Source organism: Heterocephalus glaber, unplaced genomic scaffold, assembly GCF_053883595.1.
Source record: "Heterocephalus glaber isolate CG9 unplaced genomic scaffold, H.glaber_assembly_v1.0 deba00000676, whole genome shotgun sequence".
NCBI lineage: Eukaryota > Metazoa > Chordata > Mammalia > Rodentia > Bathyergidae > Heterocephalus > Heterocephalus glaber.
The window spans coordinates 9179284-9195650 of NW_028258156.1; positions in this window are offsets into that span (position 1 = coordinate 9179284).

Here is a 16367-nt window from a genome sequence, read left to right on the forward strand (position 1 = left end):
CCTTAGGGATGGAATTTCTGAAAATACTGTCACAGTACTTTAACAACACTGTGCTTACTGTCTTTAAATTGACCTTGGGCTACTGGCCAGAGCATCCATCTTTCGAATTCTCAAGCAGAAACTTCCTGTAAACTTGATTCAGACAGAGCAGTGGGAAGAAACTGAGGAGGAGGGGCAAAGCAGAAAACAGAAGGTGGGGAGTTATGACACTGAGGGGTGTCCTTTGTGGGATGGGGAAAGCAATGGGCACAGCTCAGAGGGGGCTATGGTCTGAGGTGATCTTAAAGCAGGGCCCTGAACAAGGCAATTGCCCATTTTCATTGGCAAGTCCTTTCTGCATCTTCTCTTAAACTACAAAAGATGCTCCTCTCATCAAAAGTCCAGACCTTACCCACTTCCACTCCTCTGGGAACTGTGTGTCAGCTGGGGCTAAGCCACCGAGTCCCCCTCTGATCCCTGCACTGTCTTTACAGGGCTGTGCAAAAATAAAGTGAGGAATTTGGAATATGAGAAAAATGAAAAACATAAAAACTTTATACAGATCCAGCTAGACATCTCCATTTCCTGGTGACATCCACGTGCTCTCAGGAACCCTCACACAATGGAGCACAGTGTATTGAGAAATAGGAACAAGTCTTTCAGGACTGGTCTGATCCACTGGTCACCACAGCAGGCTCTTTCCACTGACAGTGATGGATATTTGAAAATTGTCTGATGCCTGCTTGTCGTTATTTTCATTTCTGATGGGGCCAGTAATTTTTGAGAAGCGAACTTCAATTGCTTTTTCTGCAAGTGCTAAAAAGTTACTCTTATATCTTGGAGGGCCCTGGCAAGCACATGTCAAGGACCGGTAGGTCAGTGGGACTGAAATAGCAGCTCTGAAATGAACACTTGATACTGTATATAAATTGAATGATCAGCTTGGTGCTTTTAGAACTACCTGGGTGGAATTTATGCGTCTTCTGGATGAGCCGACGGTTCTCGGCCAGGGGGACTACCTCTGACACCCAGCACAGCAATCAGTACAAGATGGGAGGAGAGTGGAGAGGGGCAAGTGGCTTGACCCCGACCTTGTCTTTTCACCCCTCTCCTTCTGATTGGTCTTGAGCATGAAGGCTGCAACTCACAGAGTGGTTGCCTCCTCTCTGTGTGAGCTCAGGAGATGTCTCAGCATTTGCTGTGTGTGTGATGGTCAAGTGCTCCTTGACCTCCAAGTCCCTAGCAGATTGGAGAATTCTAACAGTGAGCTTGCAAATTCACAGCTTTAATTTGGAAAAGCAAATCACTAGGACTGATGATCAAATTCACACACACACACACACACAAACACACACACACACACACACACATGATGGGTAATATATTCACATACTCAGCTTTGGTCTTTTAATTTACAACCTGGATTTTCAGAACAACAGAAAGAGGAAAAAGACCTAACAGATATGGAGAGACTCAATGGGAGAGATAAGAGGCTGAGATGGAGACACGGACTCAGAAGAGAAGAAGAGAAAGGAGAAAGGAGGAGGCAGATGGAAATGTGATGGTCAGGGTGACAGGAAGAGAGAGAAATAGGTGCAGTGAGAGAAGGAGACAAGGAAAAAGAGGAGAGGGAGAACTGAGCAAAAGAGAGGAGACAGATCAAGGGGATTAACTGATGAATAATTTATGATGTTATTCAAAATGTTAGCTTCAAATTAAAACACTCAACTTTCTTTCCTAGTTATCCCTTTTTATTGTTTTCCAATAAGCGATAGTTCATCTCTTGACAAAGGTAACAGTTCTCTTCTTGGCTTCTAAGTTATAATAACCACTTATGACAGACATAACCAGAATTCCATGAATGTTAAAATGATGTTTTAAAAGGTAGCATGGGGGAAAATGGAAAGTGAAAAGAGAAATGGAAGAAAGAAAGGTGGATGTCACCACCAGGTATCCAGGAAGGAGAGACCCTAGGTTCATGCTCATGGCTGTACCAGAACGTGGTATAATCTGAATTCTCACAGAAACATTCAAGGTTCATAAACAATCTAGCTTTCAGTTTACCTGTGAAAACAAGCTTTAGTTGTAACAATGTCCTGGATCACTAGTGGAAATGAGGGAGAAGACTAATTATATGGAAGAGAATGGTGGACTATGGAGATTTAAAGTTGTTTCCAGAGCACAAGGTGAGAGAGAATTTTTATTAAATTTCTGTTTTCTGTGTTGGTCCTACGTATTTTCAATACATGATGTCACCTTAATCCTTACATTAACTGTGTGTGCTTGATTTCTCATTTTGCAAATGCCATCTTATTTTAGCTAACTGAAAACAGTCAAGACAAAGATACAAATCCTGATCTGCTGCCACTTTTGACCTTATCATACAGCAAGAGTACCACACTCAATTGAATAAGTAGACTATATGACCAAAGCCCCCATTGATGTCTTATGTCAGTCTTTAGGTAAACCTCCTTAATGCCATGTATCAGAGCAGAAGTCATTGGAGCATATTAATAAGTTGTTAATTTGCCAGTACAGGTAAAAGATTAAAAAAAGACAAGTTCAAAAAGAGGTCTACTCCATTTTGGCAGGTGGAGATTTTGATATATTTCAGTAGATTAACCAGAAATGGACTCCAAAGGCTAAATTTCAAATAAGCCCCAGACTTGTAGGGAACACCTACAGTGCCTCAGATTTGCACATGCAAACTGGGATGCATGCTCATCATTACTTGATTTGCAGGAATTAATAATATTTAATTGTATTGTCCTACCAGACACAGGCAAAGATTATAGATCCTGGAGCAACAGATTCATGGACTCTGAGCTCAGAGTTGAGCTTTACACAAATAATAACCTATATTCAAATCTTCTCCACGACCTATTTAGATACATTCTCTGGATTGTGTCCTCAACACATAAATGATAATGGACTGCATAAGTAGACTGGTATGATTCACTTGTTAGAATCTGCATGAGAGAGGAAATTCATTCACTTGTTATTTGTATTGTAGTCCTTCACACTTCCTTAACATTAAATACATAAACAGCAATAATAGTTCTTAGGATGCTTCTTTTCCCTCTTAGATATTTGCGTACAGCTATTCCAGTTAGAATCGGAATTGGATGGATATTCCAGTTCCATAACTGGAAAAATCAGGCACTTTTAACAACAGGTGGTGGGAGTGAGAAAATGTTCAACAGTTGAAAGACCCAAATTATAAAGAGCTTTAAACTTTAAACAGATACAGTCCGACCCCAAGAGAGTCCTTCCAGCTGCTGCAGAAGTACTGCCTGTGTGAGAAACACAAGGAGGAGTGAGTAGTAGATACATCGATTGGGGCTTTCATTTAAAACATTTCCTTCCTAGAGGACAAAGCCACATTGACGCACAGGACAACGATATCAGACAATCTCCCTGATCTACTTGTGTCCCAGTTTGCCCACCAGAAGGGCCCAAAACGGGACATAGTTTCACATTTTCATCCACCTCAGGAACCCAGCCTGGGGATGCCGTGCGCTCCTGGGTGCATTGCCAAGACAGTGGCGTAACGGGGTGGGGTAGGGGTGGGCATACATTGTAAAAACAAAATAAGACCATCAATTCCCACAAATGCTGCAGTGCAAGACAGAGGACGGAGCCCAGCCCAGGTCCGGGAGCGGCTGCATCTGATGCTTTTCTCTGGTGGGCAGTGCAGAGCCGATGGCAGCTGGCGGGGCTTGCACCCCCTGTAAGTAATGAACACACAACACGGTCGGATCTGAGCGCTGTACAGACCTTTCTCCGAGCAATTTTAACTTTTCCCATGTCCATTAGGCCTTACAGCCTAATCTTGCTCTGCCAATTGCTCCCATGGTGAGATCATTAAGTAAATTATTTTAAGATCAAACACCCTGCAGTGACAATGGCGTCCCATGTAAGGTAAATGCTTCAAAGGCCCCCCTTTCAAATTACAGCCCTCCGGAGTTATTCATCAGCCCTCCGTGGGCCTGGCCCCGCCATTACTTGGCTTTTTGCCGCAGGCGAAGGTAGCACTGCTAATTGGCCTCTGTAACAAAACTGACCTGTGGACAGGATAAAACTTGTTTGGAGCTTAGAGACAAAAATTATTCAGGGTTAAAAACACATGAATGCCCTAGCTACGTCACCAAGAAAGAGGAGTGAATGAATGTCTTCCCCTGTGGTTCCTAATGTGAAAGAATGCGCTCCTGGCGCGCCCAGGCCAAACAAAGGCGCCTTCAGGTAGCGGAGCCCCAGCCCCCGCGCCCTGCGCCCCAGCCTTGGCTCCCGCAGCTCCAGACCCGGCGCTCCGTTCTCCGCTTTGGTTCCCCGGCTCCCTCCCGGGGAGGGCCTTTGATCTCCCGCGAGAATGGCAGATGGAACAATTTTAACTGCTTCGTACAGGTGCAGGGAGGTTACTTGACAGGTCGGCCTTTTATTTCTAGCACATTAGCTGGGCGCATACAAATGGGTTTTTGACAGATTCAAGCAGGTAAAATAGCACCGAGGTTCCGCAAAACCGCTGTCACGCACCTGCCGGGATGGCACAATTGGAAAATGCCGCATAAATTAAAGACAGGTAAAACCTCGGGGTTCCCTGCTGTAAGCGGATTTCTTTTTCTTTCTTTTCTTTTCTTTCTTTCTTTCTTTCTTTCTTTCTTTCTTTCTTTCTTTCTTTCTTTCTTTCTTTCTTTCTTTCTTTCTCTCTCTCCTCTTTCTCTCTCTTTCTTTCTTTCTTTCTTTTTCTTTCTCTTTCTTTCTTTTTTCTTTTTTTTAAACTTGTGGAGGTGGTGTGTTGGGGGAGATTCTCAAATGAGTAAACATCGAAGGAACTCCTTGATCTCCTGAGCTCAAAAGAAGCCCGGCCCAGTGAGGGTGATTCCCCGTCGGTCCTCCTGCAGCGGAGGTTTGTCACCTTCCTTGATATTCGCCGACGATGAAGGAGAGAGGTCCCTTTGCCTCCTCCGAGGCTTCCCTGCAGCCCTCGCCTCCGGTGCCCAGCGCCCAGCCTTTCTTCCTCTCCAGATGAAAGATTGTGATCTACAAATTGTGCTTAGGTAATGAAACAGCTCGTGCATTGAGGAAACCCGGATAAACATGACATTCTAAGGACAGTCAGTGTGGTAAAGAAAGTTTCTGGGGATGTTTGAGCCATTTTCCAACCCTTTGGAAAAAAGAAACTTATTTCGAGATGGACAATCCTTGTTTATTACTCTTGTTTTTCTAGAAAGATAGGTCACTCTTCCAACTTGACTGGATAAATAATTTTCTTCAACAAAAGTATTCCAAAATATTCCTTTCAGAAGTGCCATGTAGAGGGAATTTTAAGGTTGCACAGAATGAGGTTATTTGGTGACAATTTTTCCTTTTACATGCATTTGTGATGTTTTTAGTCAGCAAATTAGATTATAAACCAATAATTTCCATTTTTAACACTTTTAAAGACTTCGCAAGTGTTAAGTTTTTTCATTGCATTAAAGAACTTTGTTTCTTGGGAGAGGGGATAATCCTTTCATGACTGCTTCCAGACTGAGAAATACTAAACCTCACTAATTTTCTCTCTCTCTCTCTCTGTCTCAACCTCACTAATTTTTTTTTCTCTCTCTCTTTCTCTGTCTTATCTTGCTACTCACTAATGAAATAGAAATGCTGGTGTTTAGAGATGGCATTTATACAATAGAGCAGAATAGCTAGTCCAACCTGCAAAGAAAGGCGAGCTCCTAACAATAGTGCTATCTTTGGAAGTCACCTTGCTTACTCCTGTTACTTTGAACACACTTTCTACCTATTGTAGAACTTGCCAGTCTTTCCTCCACTAGATCACCATCCTGGCCCAGTATTGCATAGTCATTAGTATTGCAGGGAACACTTCAGTTATCTCCAGGTTTTACAGAGGAAAATCAAAGGCTGAAGACACAAAGTAAGTTATTTTCTATGCAACGGTTTTCATTTGTTTGCCTGTTTAATAAATGCCTCTTTAATTGCTGAGTGCCGCTAAGTGGAAGGCACTAGGGGACATGCAAGGGTGAAGGAGGTGATCAGAACGACAGTCAAGAATCCCCTTTTTACCAGGGGATCTCTCTCTCACGCACACACACACAGCACCTATTGAGGTTATGGGTAACAGAACAGTTAGCATACAGTACATTAAGGCCCCAAATTTTGTACTATACCAAGTGCTATCAGAGAATAGAGGGATGAGTAACCAGCCCTAATAAAAGACAACTTTATTATTATTATTATTATTTTGTACTGGGGATCGAACTCGGGACCTTGCACTTGTGAGGCAGGTGGCGGCACCATTGAGCTAAATCCCCAGCCTAAAAGACAACTTTAAATAGGAATGATTTTGAACAAAACTTTTAATGATAAATAGAAGTTTTCCTGGCCAAGAAAGAGATCATGTTTATATGAAGCTGACCAAAGGCAGCAAAGAATTCAAATGTTTGGAAAAGAATGCAAAACTACCTGTTGGAGAAAGTTACAAGAAGGAGCCAGCCTAGAGGTGAAGTTCTCCCTGGTATTTGGCTGGCATAGCACTTTGCAGGTGAGATCAAGGCCAGCAGCACACTGACTGACAAATGGCACCTTCCATGCAGAGGAAGGCAATGACTCAGGGATGAAAGAGAGAGCATCTCGAGAAAGGCTGGCCCCAAGGCTGAGAATTTTCATACCAGTCCTGGAGAACTAATTCTGAGGCAGTTGCATATAGGAGAAATCAACTCCTGTGGTGGTTATGTTCCTGCTTTTTGAATCACTGTCATAGCAACTTGAATCTCTCTCTTCACTAATAAACAGTGGTGGATTGAACAAGAATGTGTCCGTGCTCTGAGGAACATCGTCACTACTGTAAAGGCAGCAGAAGTGGGTTGGTGGCATCTGTGCAGGAGAGCCAAGTGTTAGAGTCACTGTGTTTCCTCTGCGATGCAGGTCCCGGTAAAGACTGGTCTTTGCCTTTTACTCAAGCTCAACTTTTTTGGTTCTGGTATTTCAAAATGTATTTGCAGGGCCAGAGTGGTATTTTTTTCCATCAAAGCAACTATCAAGGGCTGAGATTATGATTTTAATAATTATGTGAATTTGGAAATTATGAAGAATTTAAATTATGAATTTATAAACTATGATTTTAGAATTATGATTAAGGGTATCCCAGATATCTTGAAATCTTGGTGTTCCAGCTCTGCTTTTCAGCTGAAAAAGCAAGAACTCAGAATGTTGAACAGCTTGGCCAGACTGAGATTTTAAACAGCTTGTTTAAGACCTCACGTCAGGAATTCAGACCCACTCTGTGTTGGGTGGAATCTACCACCAAGGTACCATCTTTGCTTGGTCCAGGTTTTTGTCAGGTAAATGATCTAAACACATTCTTAGGAAACTTGTTTGACCAAAACTTAGTATCTAGTCATTCGCATCCCCATCCCTTGCTTTTATTTCCCTTAGCTGACTTGTCATTTACTTCTTGTTTCTTGTCTGTCCACCACTAGAGTATCAACTCCACATTTACTGACCCCCCAATTCCCTGAATGTGGCCTAGTACCCTGTGGTGACTCAACCACTATTTGTTAAATAAAGGAATGCCAACATGAGCCAAGTCACTGCAATCATACAATGGGCAGTCGAGAGCTGTGGTAGAATTTACTATCTTTTCTTGTCCCTGTGTCATAGAGGGCCTTATGACGCAGGGAGGTTGAAGCAGCCCATATCTCAGGGTATGCTCTATGCCTTTTCCTTACTGGTTTGAGTTTCACACCATTTACTTGTCATTGATCATTTTGCAAACAACCCCAAAGCAACATCATTTTGCAACTATCAAAATATTGCATTAAACAAAAAATCACCAGGTAATGGCATAAATCCTTTAACTTCATTGATGTGTGTTGTTTGCCTGAAATGAAGTGCCTGCTTAGTACCAAGTGGCTGGAACAGGTGTGTTCCTAGTTTCTGCCTCTGAGGAAGCACATCCACCCCTGCTGTCTCTGGGGAAGAGATGGGTCCTGGAGATTATGAACAACTTCAAATGAGGAAGAGTCACTTGATTTGAGATCCTTTGAGCAGTAGACTTAGCCCTACAGGAGAGTTTACAGATCTGATTCAGCTAGAGAGTCTATCACAATTGGGGGCTGGGAAACTAGTTCCACCAAGGGGAATTAAAGCAATATGTTGAGAAATTCCAAATAAATACATTGCAAATGTAATAATATGGTTAAGATTCGTACAATGGGTAAAGATCACCAAATTAAAATTTATAAGCCTTCACTTCCCTGCTTATGTTATCAAATCTCTAAATTTTTAAAGTTGTCACTACTTTAGTTTCTTCCTCATTTAACCCAACTTGAGCCTGATTGCTCCACCTTGAAATTCCTCAGAATCTAGGCCTTTTAATGTTATTTTTGCTGTCAGGCACTTTTATTCACCTGGATAATCCCAATCACTATGTGCTTGTGATCCTTGCTATAGTTCATATTGAGAAGGTCCTCCAAATGTCCATGGATTAGATTCATGGTCAGTAGCCTGTGGTGCTATTGAAAGGTGGCAAAACCAGATGTAAGGAGCCTGGTGTAAGGAAGTTAGGTCAGTGAGGATATGTCCTTGAACACATTATTGGAACCCCAAACCCTTCCTCATTCTGTTTACCTCCTTCTGTGAAGTAAAACTGTTTCCTCTGCCACACGCTTCCACTATGTTACAGGGCCAAAAGCAACAGGGCCAAGTGATCGTGGACTGAAACCTCTGAAATCATGAGCCAAAATAAACCTTTCCTCCTTTCAGGTTGTTTATCTCAGGTATTTTGCCTCAGTGATGGAGAGTTGACTAACACAATCCTAAATTTATATTTTTCCACCCAAACCTCTCACAAATCTCATCCCTGTGTGTCAAGTGTCCACCGTCCACCTGATGCATGTACTTAGCTGTCTCTCAGGTGCCTCAACTTACAAACTCTGAAGTGAGAACACAGATTCTCATTTCACCCCCAAATCTGCCTTCCAGCTGTCTTCACAGAAGGCACCTCTAAGCAGCTTGAAGCTGAACCCTGGAAGTCATTCTTGACTTCTCTCTTTCTCTCATGATCTACAGCAAATCATTGTCTACATCTTGTTGGTTTTGTCTACTAGAAGCCTCCTTAATCCACAACTTGGTTTCTATCTACAGCTACCTCCCTATCTAATAAAGTCATTTTTCAGGTTCAGCTCGTTAATTCAGGTGGATTACTCTAGAAATCTACTTTTGTGGTCCTTTTCTTCTTAAATTGTTCTTCACATTAAATCCGTGTTGCTTATCTAAAATGGAGGTACATTTAAGTGACTTTCTGTGTAAACCCCTCACTGCTTTCCACTGCGCTAAAAGCCTTAAGTGTCCTGCACACTCTGAAGCCATGGTCCCACTCCTTGGACTGGTTATGCTCAGAGCCCTGCCCTGCTGTCCCAGGCCCCAAGCCTTTCCCTCCTTTTACTGCCTCTTTAAATGCTGCACCTCCCCCAGGCCGCAGCTTGTTCTCAGGGGAGCCAGGCCTGACTGGGACCACAGCTGGCTTCCATCTCCTGTGTGCTCCTTGTTCACAGCTCTCCTCCCACCTGTCACCATCTCATCTCTACACCTAGCTCAGGGTGCAGGCAAAGATAGGTCTCAGTGACATCTAGTGAATAAGGGAATGGACAGCGCAAATTATCAGAGGCCGAGCCTCAAGCAAACCAGACCATTGCTACAGAATATGTTTTAGTTTTAATAAAAAGAAGGGAAAGTAACTCAAACTACAGGGATATGTTTACGCAGATTTTTGACATGTTATCTTATATGGGTGGTAGTATGCTACCAACTAGGGCTGGAAAAACTCAGTAGGATGAAATAACCACTTTGAGAATATAATTTTTTTTCCAGTACCGGGGATCAAATTCAGGACCTTGCTCTTGCAAGGTAGGCATGGCACCACTGAGCTAAATCCCTGGCCCAAGAATATAGATTTTAAAAGTCCCTTTTACATACACACACACACACACACACACACACAATGACACACAAGCAAGCAAATACTTAGAAATGAATCTAACAAGAAATACATAGGATTGGCTAAAGAAAACCCTGAAGAATTAGAAAAGTGAAAATTACAGGCTATATACAAGAGTAATTAAGTAAGTGAAGAAACATGCTAAGTTCTTGGATGGACATCAGTCTTATAAAGTTGTTACTCCTCAATATGTTTGTTATAAGATAACAATCAAATTCCAGTTGGACTGTTGTGGGAACTTGACAATGTGCCCTGGAACTTACTTGAATAAACTCAAAAGCAGAGAACCAATGAAATATTTAAAAAGAAGATGGTAGGAAGGCTTGCACAATCAGATACTAAAATGTAGTTTAACCACACATAGTTAAATTAATGAGATAATATTATGAAAAAGATAGAATCTGACTCAAATCTGCATGTATATGAGATCCTATTGCCTGCTAAAGATGGCATTTCAAATTAGTGAGATAAGTAATGGGTTTTTAAATTTTTTTTCCTTCCTTCCTTCCTTCCTTTTTTCTTTCTCTTTCTTTTTAGAGGTAATGGGGATTGAACTCAGGGCCTTCACACTGAGTTACATCCCTATCCTTTTTTTATTTTTGAAAATAATTTAAAACAGGATCTCACTAAATTGCTAAGTGGCCAGGCTGAACTTGAACTTGTGATCCTCTGGCCTTAGCCTCCCAGAGTGCTGGGATTACAGATATGTGCCACCATGCCTGCCTGATTTTTTAAAGGAAATGCTACTGGGAAATTACTTAATTATTTGGATCATTAAGATAAGTTTCTTAGAAGTAGAAATAGCAAATAAACATATGAAAAAATGTTCAACATCACTGGTCATTGGAGAGATGCAAATGAAAACAATGCTGAGATTCCACCTCACACCAAAAAGAATGGCTGCTATCATGAAATCAACCAATAACAAATGCTGGTAGGGCTGTGGGGAAAGAGGAACCCTGCTCCACTGCTGGTGGGAGTGTAGACTGGTGCAAGCACTGTGGAAATCGCTATGGAGATACCTCAAAGAACTAGGACTGGAAGTCCCATTTGACCCAGCTATTCCTCTACTGGGGATCTTCCCCAAAGAATTAAAAGAATCATACCACAGAGATATATGTGCACCCATGTTCATAGTGTCACAGTTTATAATAGCTAAAACTTGGAAACAGCCCAATTGCCCATCAACTGGAGACTGGATAAAGAAAATGTGGTTTTTAAAAATAAAATAGAGTACTATTCAGCAATAAAATATGAGAAATTAGAGACATTTATAGCTAAATGGATGCACATTGAGGCAATACTCTTAAGTGAAATAAATAGGACAGACGTATAAATATTGAATAGTTTCTCTGGTGTGAGAAACTGAAAGTGTAAATAAGGATCAAAAGGTATAATAGATAATATGAAATAGGAAGAAAAGGTCCAAAGGGAAAGGGGAAGAGGGAGAAAAGGAAAAAATGGAAACATAGTCTTTGTAAATAGGGAGGGGTGGAGGGGTTGAAGGGAGGACAGGGGAATGGGGAAAAAATAAGAACCAAGATATATTATGTAAAGGTACAAATTTCCAATGATGAATGTCGTATTGTATACCTAAAATGTACCAATATAATCAATTTTTTAAAAAGATAAGTTTCTTATCTCTCTACATCAAATTTAATAATCATGAATTAATGATGAAGTATGCTAGTAAAACCCAGAATTATTAAAGCAAGGATAGACAAATATCACTACACAAAGGTTTTTCTCTATCAAAACCCCCATAAACAAATTTCAAAATCAAAAATAAACTGGAAAAATACTTTAAACATGTATGATACCCAATGTATCATACATACTTTATGTATGTATGATATCAAAATATATGTATGTATCAAAAATACTTTAAACATGTATGATACCCAAGAAAAAAAAGATAATTGGTTAATTTATAAAAACAAACACAAATAGTTAATGAACAATATTTACTTTCACTAGTGATCAAATAAAGACAAAACAACAAAATACCATTTAGAAAGATTAAATAAAATAACTCTTGTAGCATCATACATAAATGTCTGTAATTTCTGATTTATAAAAAAGAAACTATGTGTTGTGCTTTCTCCTTACAGTTATCTCTGATATCTGGTATATAGTACTGTAGTTGTTAAAAATGGTTTTAAAAATAAATATACTTTTCAAAGTCATGATAGATTTTGGGATACAGGTACTTTAAAAATGGATTTAATTGTTATGGTGTTTGGGGATAGCAGTTAGGTAATAACTACCAAATGTCTTTAAAGTTTATATACATTTTGAATGGTGCAGCTGTATATGATCCCACTTGGTAAAGATAAGACTGGTTTGCACACCTGTTGTTTTGGTACAGCGAAAACTAGTGCCCTTCACTCTCAGGACTGCCCTGGGTTAGTTGCTAGGTAAGATATATGGGCCTCAAACTCAGCAACAGATATATAATTATGGAAGTATGCTATAAGATCCTTTGAAATCTAATCTTTTCAGACTTGCATGTAATTATAAGAAGCATGGAATGACTTATCTAAGAGAACATAACTTAAATGAATGTTTGCCAATATTGACTACTAGACTCAATTGGGAAGCTTTAAAAAAAATACAGATCTCCAAGTCCCTCCCTAGACCAGTTGAATCAGACTTTTGTGAAGTGCAACCTGGAAATCAGTATTTTATAAACTTTCTAAGTAATTAGAATGTGCAGCGAGAGTGAAGATCCCTGACTTAAATAATGTAAAATATTTATGCATAAAGTGGAATATTTGATGGCCATTAAAGTTGACGCTCTTGGGCTGGGGATGTAGTCAGCGGTGGAGACACCTGGTTTGTACACCATCCCGAGTTCTGTTTCCAGCACTGACATAAAAAATTAGCCTCTTGAGTTGTTTTGACTGGGGAGAGAGCAGTAATTTATTAGCTTAATAAACAAGTAAAGTAGCTCAATCTTTAGAATCTCATTTTATTTCAAAAATGGTATTTTTTAGATTGTGGTAAAATATACATAAAACAATATTTTATCCATTTTTAATTGTACAGTTCAGTGGCATTAGTACTTTTATACTGTTGTGCAACCATCGCAACTATCTAAAAACAAGTATTTCAACTAAAGCCTTGTATATTTTATTATACTCAATACATACATTGGGGCCAGGGATTTAGCTCAGTGGCGCCGTGCCTGCCTATCAAGTGCAAGGACCTGAGTTTGATCCCCGGTACCAAAAACCAACCAACCAAACAAACAATCCCCCAAAATACACACACACACACACACACACACACACACACACACACACACATCAGTTAGAATTATATGTATAAATCTCAAAAGATGAATACCAAAGGATAATTGTAATATACTCTTACTGCTCTTTCTCCTCCTCCCCCTTCCTCTTCTTTCTTTTGGTGCTTGAGATCTAACCCAGGACTTCACATATGCTGAGCAAGCAAGCATTCTACCACTGACTAACTTTCCTAGCCATATATTTCTCCTTTTTATTTATTTGACAGTTCTACTTTTTTGATAGGTGATATATTACTTTCACAACCTATCCTTTAAATGTAATAGGATAAGATACATATATTTTGATACCCTTTCACATACATACTTCACTTTAACTTGATTCTTCAGCCTTGCTTACATAGAATTTATCTTAATATGGGACTTTTTGGGTTCAATCTACCAGCTTCATTTCTGAGAAAAATAAGAACTCAAAAGTTTCACCTTTAACATACTTTGACATAGGGAATTTAATACAGTTCCTAGGGGGGACTCACAGGACAGCTTGATCAAAGACTTGGAGTGGAGACTGTCACCTGTAAATTTTTTAGGACAGAGGTCAAATGAAGAGCTGCTTTGGTAAAATTACCATGTTTGGTGCAATATATGGAGCTATGCTGATTTGGACAACTCTTCTAAATGTATATGGTTGGCTGTAATTTGGGCAGAAACCTTCATCCACAGAGTGGCACTTTCTCTTCTCACACTAGTCCTGAGCCTAAAAAACATAACCAGACACTACATTATCCCTCCAAATGTTAAAGGTAGAATGTGAGCTGTGTATCTATTACATACTTCACCTAATTGGAGGCAGGGACTGTTTAAGACCATGTTAAAGTTTCTATTCATTAGGCTTGCATGAAGAAGAATAAAATATGCCTCACCCAGTCATATTTCTGTTAAAGCTACTACAGGTTTATGGGAGTGCTAAAATGGTGCAGCAAACATGGAAATTAGTGTCAACGTCTTATAAAATCCTTTATATGTAGCTCATATGTTAGGGAAACATATGATGGTTATTTGGCACTTTCAGATAAGGAGGTTTGTTTTTCAAAATCGGAATTCCTGTCAAACCCACAGTCCACTTTTCCTTAGCCCCTTTCACAGACAAATACCATTAAGTGGCTCAGAAATATCAGATTAACATTAACACCCGATGGATTAGGAACTAGACAAAAGTGGGCTTAGGAAAACACTGCCATGGAGTCTGAAGATAGGTGTACAGCATATCAGTTTCCTGCAAGGCTCAACTCTCAGAAATTTGAGGGGTGAGGGACCCACTTAAAAATATTTGCCATTTTCACGAGTCTTGGAACTCTGAAATACCAGAGAAGAAACCAAATAGCTCACCCAGGACATCCTGAGAGGCTGTTGCTGAAGAGGACACGAGTCCAATGATACAGGTAGAGAATTTCCTCTCTTCTTTCTTTGTCATGGACCCAATTTCTTTTTTTCCCTCCCCTTAGCTAAGCATTAAATCTGACCATGGATGAGGTGCTGATCCATTACACAATGGAAAAATCCTGTGAGTAGCACTCCAAAATACAAAAATCAGGGCTGGGGATTTAGCTCAGTGGTTTTGCCACCTGCTGCGCAAGCGCAAAGACCCGAGTTCGATCCCTGGTACCAAAAAAAAAAACCAACCAAACAAACAAAACAACCAAAATCATTATACTCTGACAGGACAATGACTTTGGTCTACAGGTGTGAGGGGAAAAAGCCCATCATGTCAGCTATTTAACACACAAATGGATACAGGGTGAAAAGGTAGCCAATACACATGCTTGCTCTAGTGTCATTTGGTGTGTGAGTTTATGACTTCCAACAGTCCTCGGGCATACGCAGATAATAAAATTGTAACAATGAAGATGGCTGTATACCATTTACTTACAAATAAAAATTCCTGCAAGGAATGTTCATCTGCCTTTCTTGAAAGTTTCTCTGTCTAGTCTCCTCTGAGACACAGACTCAATTCTTACTATCAATGAAAAACTTTTTACTACAGAATCTAAATTTGCCCAAAGCATATCACATTTTCTTAGGCACCTTGTATCTATTGCATCATTCCCCTCACTCACTCTTAATGGAGTTTAGATAATTAAAAATCCCACAGATCATTAGTCCTATATTTTAAAAGGTTGCTCAAGTCAATGGCACATTATTTTCACTTCCAATAGTTTAGAGTCTATGGGCTTTTAGAGACAAAAAGTTAATCACTCATAATTCTGAACTAGAATGATGTAGTTGTTTATTACCTTAAACATTCATATGTGAGCTACTGTTATGATTTAGATTAGATAAATCTGTATTCTATCACTGTGGGGGTATTACATTGCCCACTTTGTAGCTGTAAAAATATGCATGAGAAATGTTATACAACTGGCTATTCTTTTTTCTTTTTTTTCTTTTTTGGTACCGGGGATTGAACTCAAGACCTTGTGCTTGCAAGGCCGGCAGCGGCACCACTGAGCTAAATCCCCGACCCACAACTGGCTACTCTTTATTTTCTTTACCATAAAAGAATGGGGGAAAAAAACCATGTTGTTAATTTCTTGGCTATGTTCTGTCACTTGTTTTTGGAAAGTATAGTTTTATGATTTTCTTATTCTTTCCTCAATACCACATGGCCTTGTCTTCCTCTATTATTCTAGTGACTTCTCCAGTGATTTATAATGAGAAGACAATGTGCTTCAATGGCACAATCAAGAAGAGAGAAGTCAGGATGCCGAATTGTAACTTGGTGTCATTGCAGAATGGAGTAAATCTGTTCATTGATTTGTCAATTCCCTTCTAGATGTCATTGGTCCAGTCACAGCACACTCATTTCCTGGTCACTTATGCAACCAGCTCTGTTCTCTGGAATACAGCAGCGAATGAGATGTCCACATATTCACTTTGAATCCAAAACAGTTTCCAAAATCCATGCATTGAAGTGTGGGTGTTCTACTAATAAAGGATTCCTCACTCAAATGTATTTTCTATTCTTTTAATAGCCTACTCTAATGAGTTGGGTTGTCTACTTTTCAGGCTTATTGAAGATTTAAAGCCACCTAATAGGTGCTCAATAAATAACTGTTGTCCAAATTGAAGAGAGAG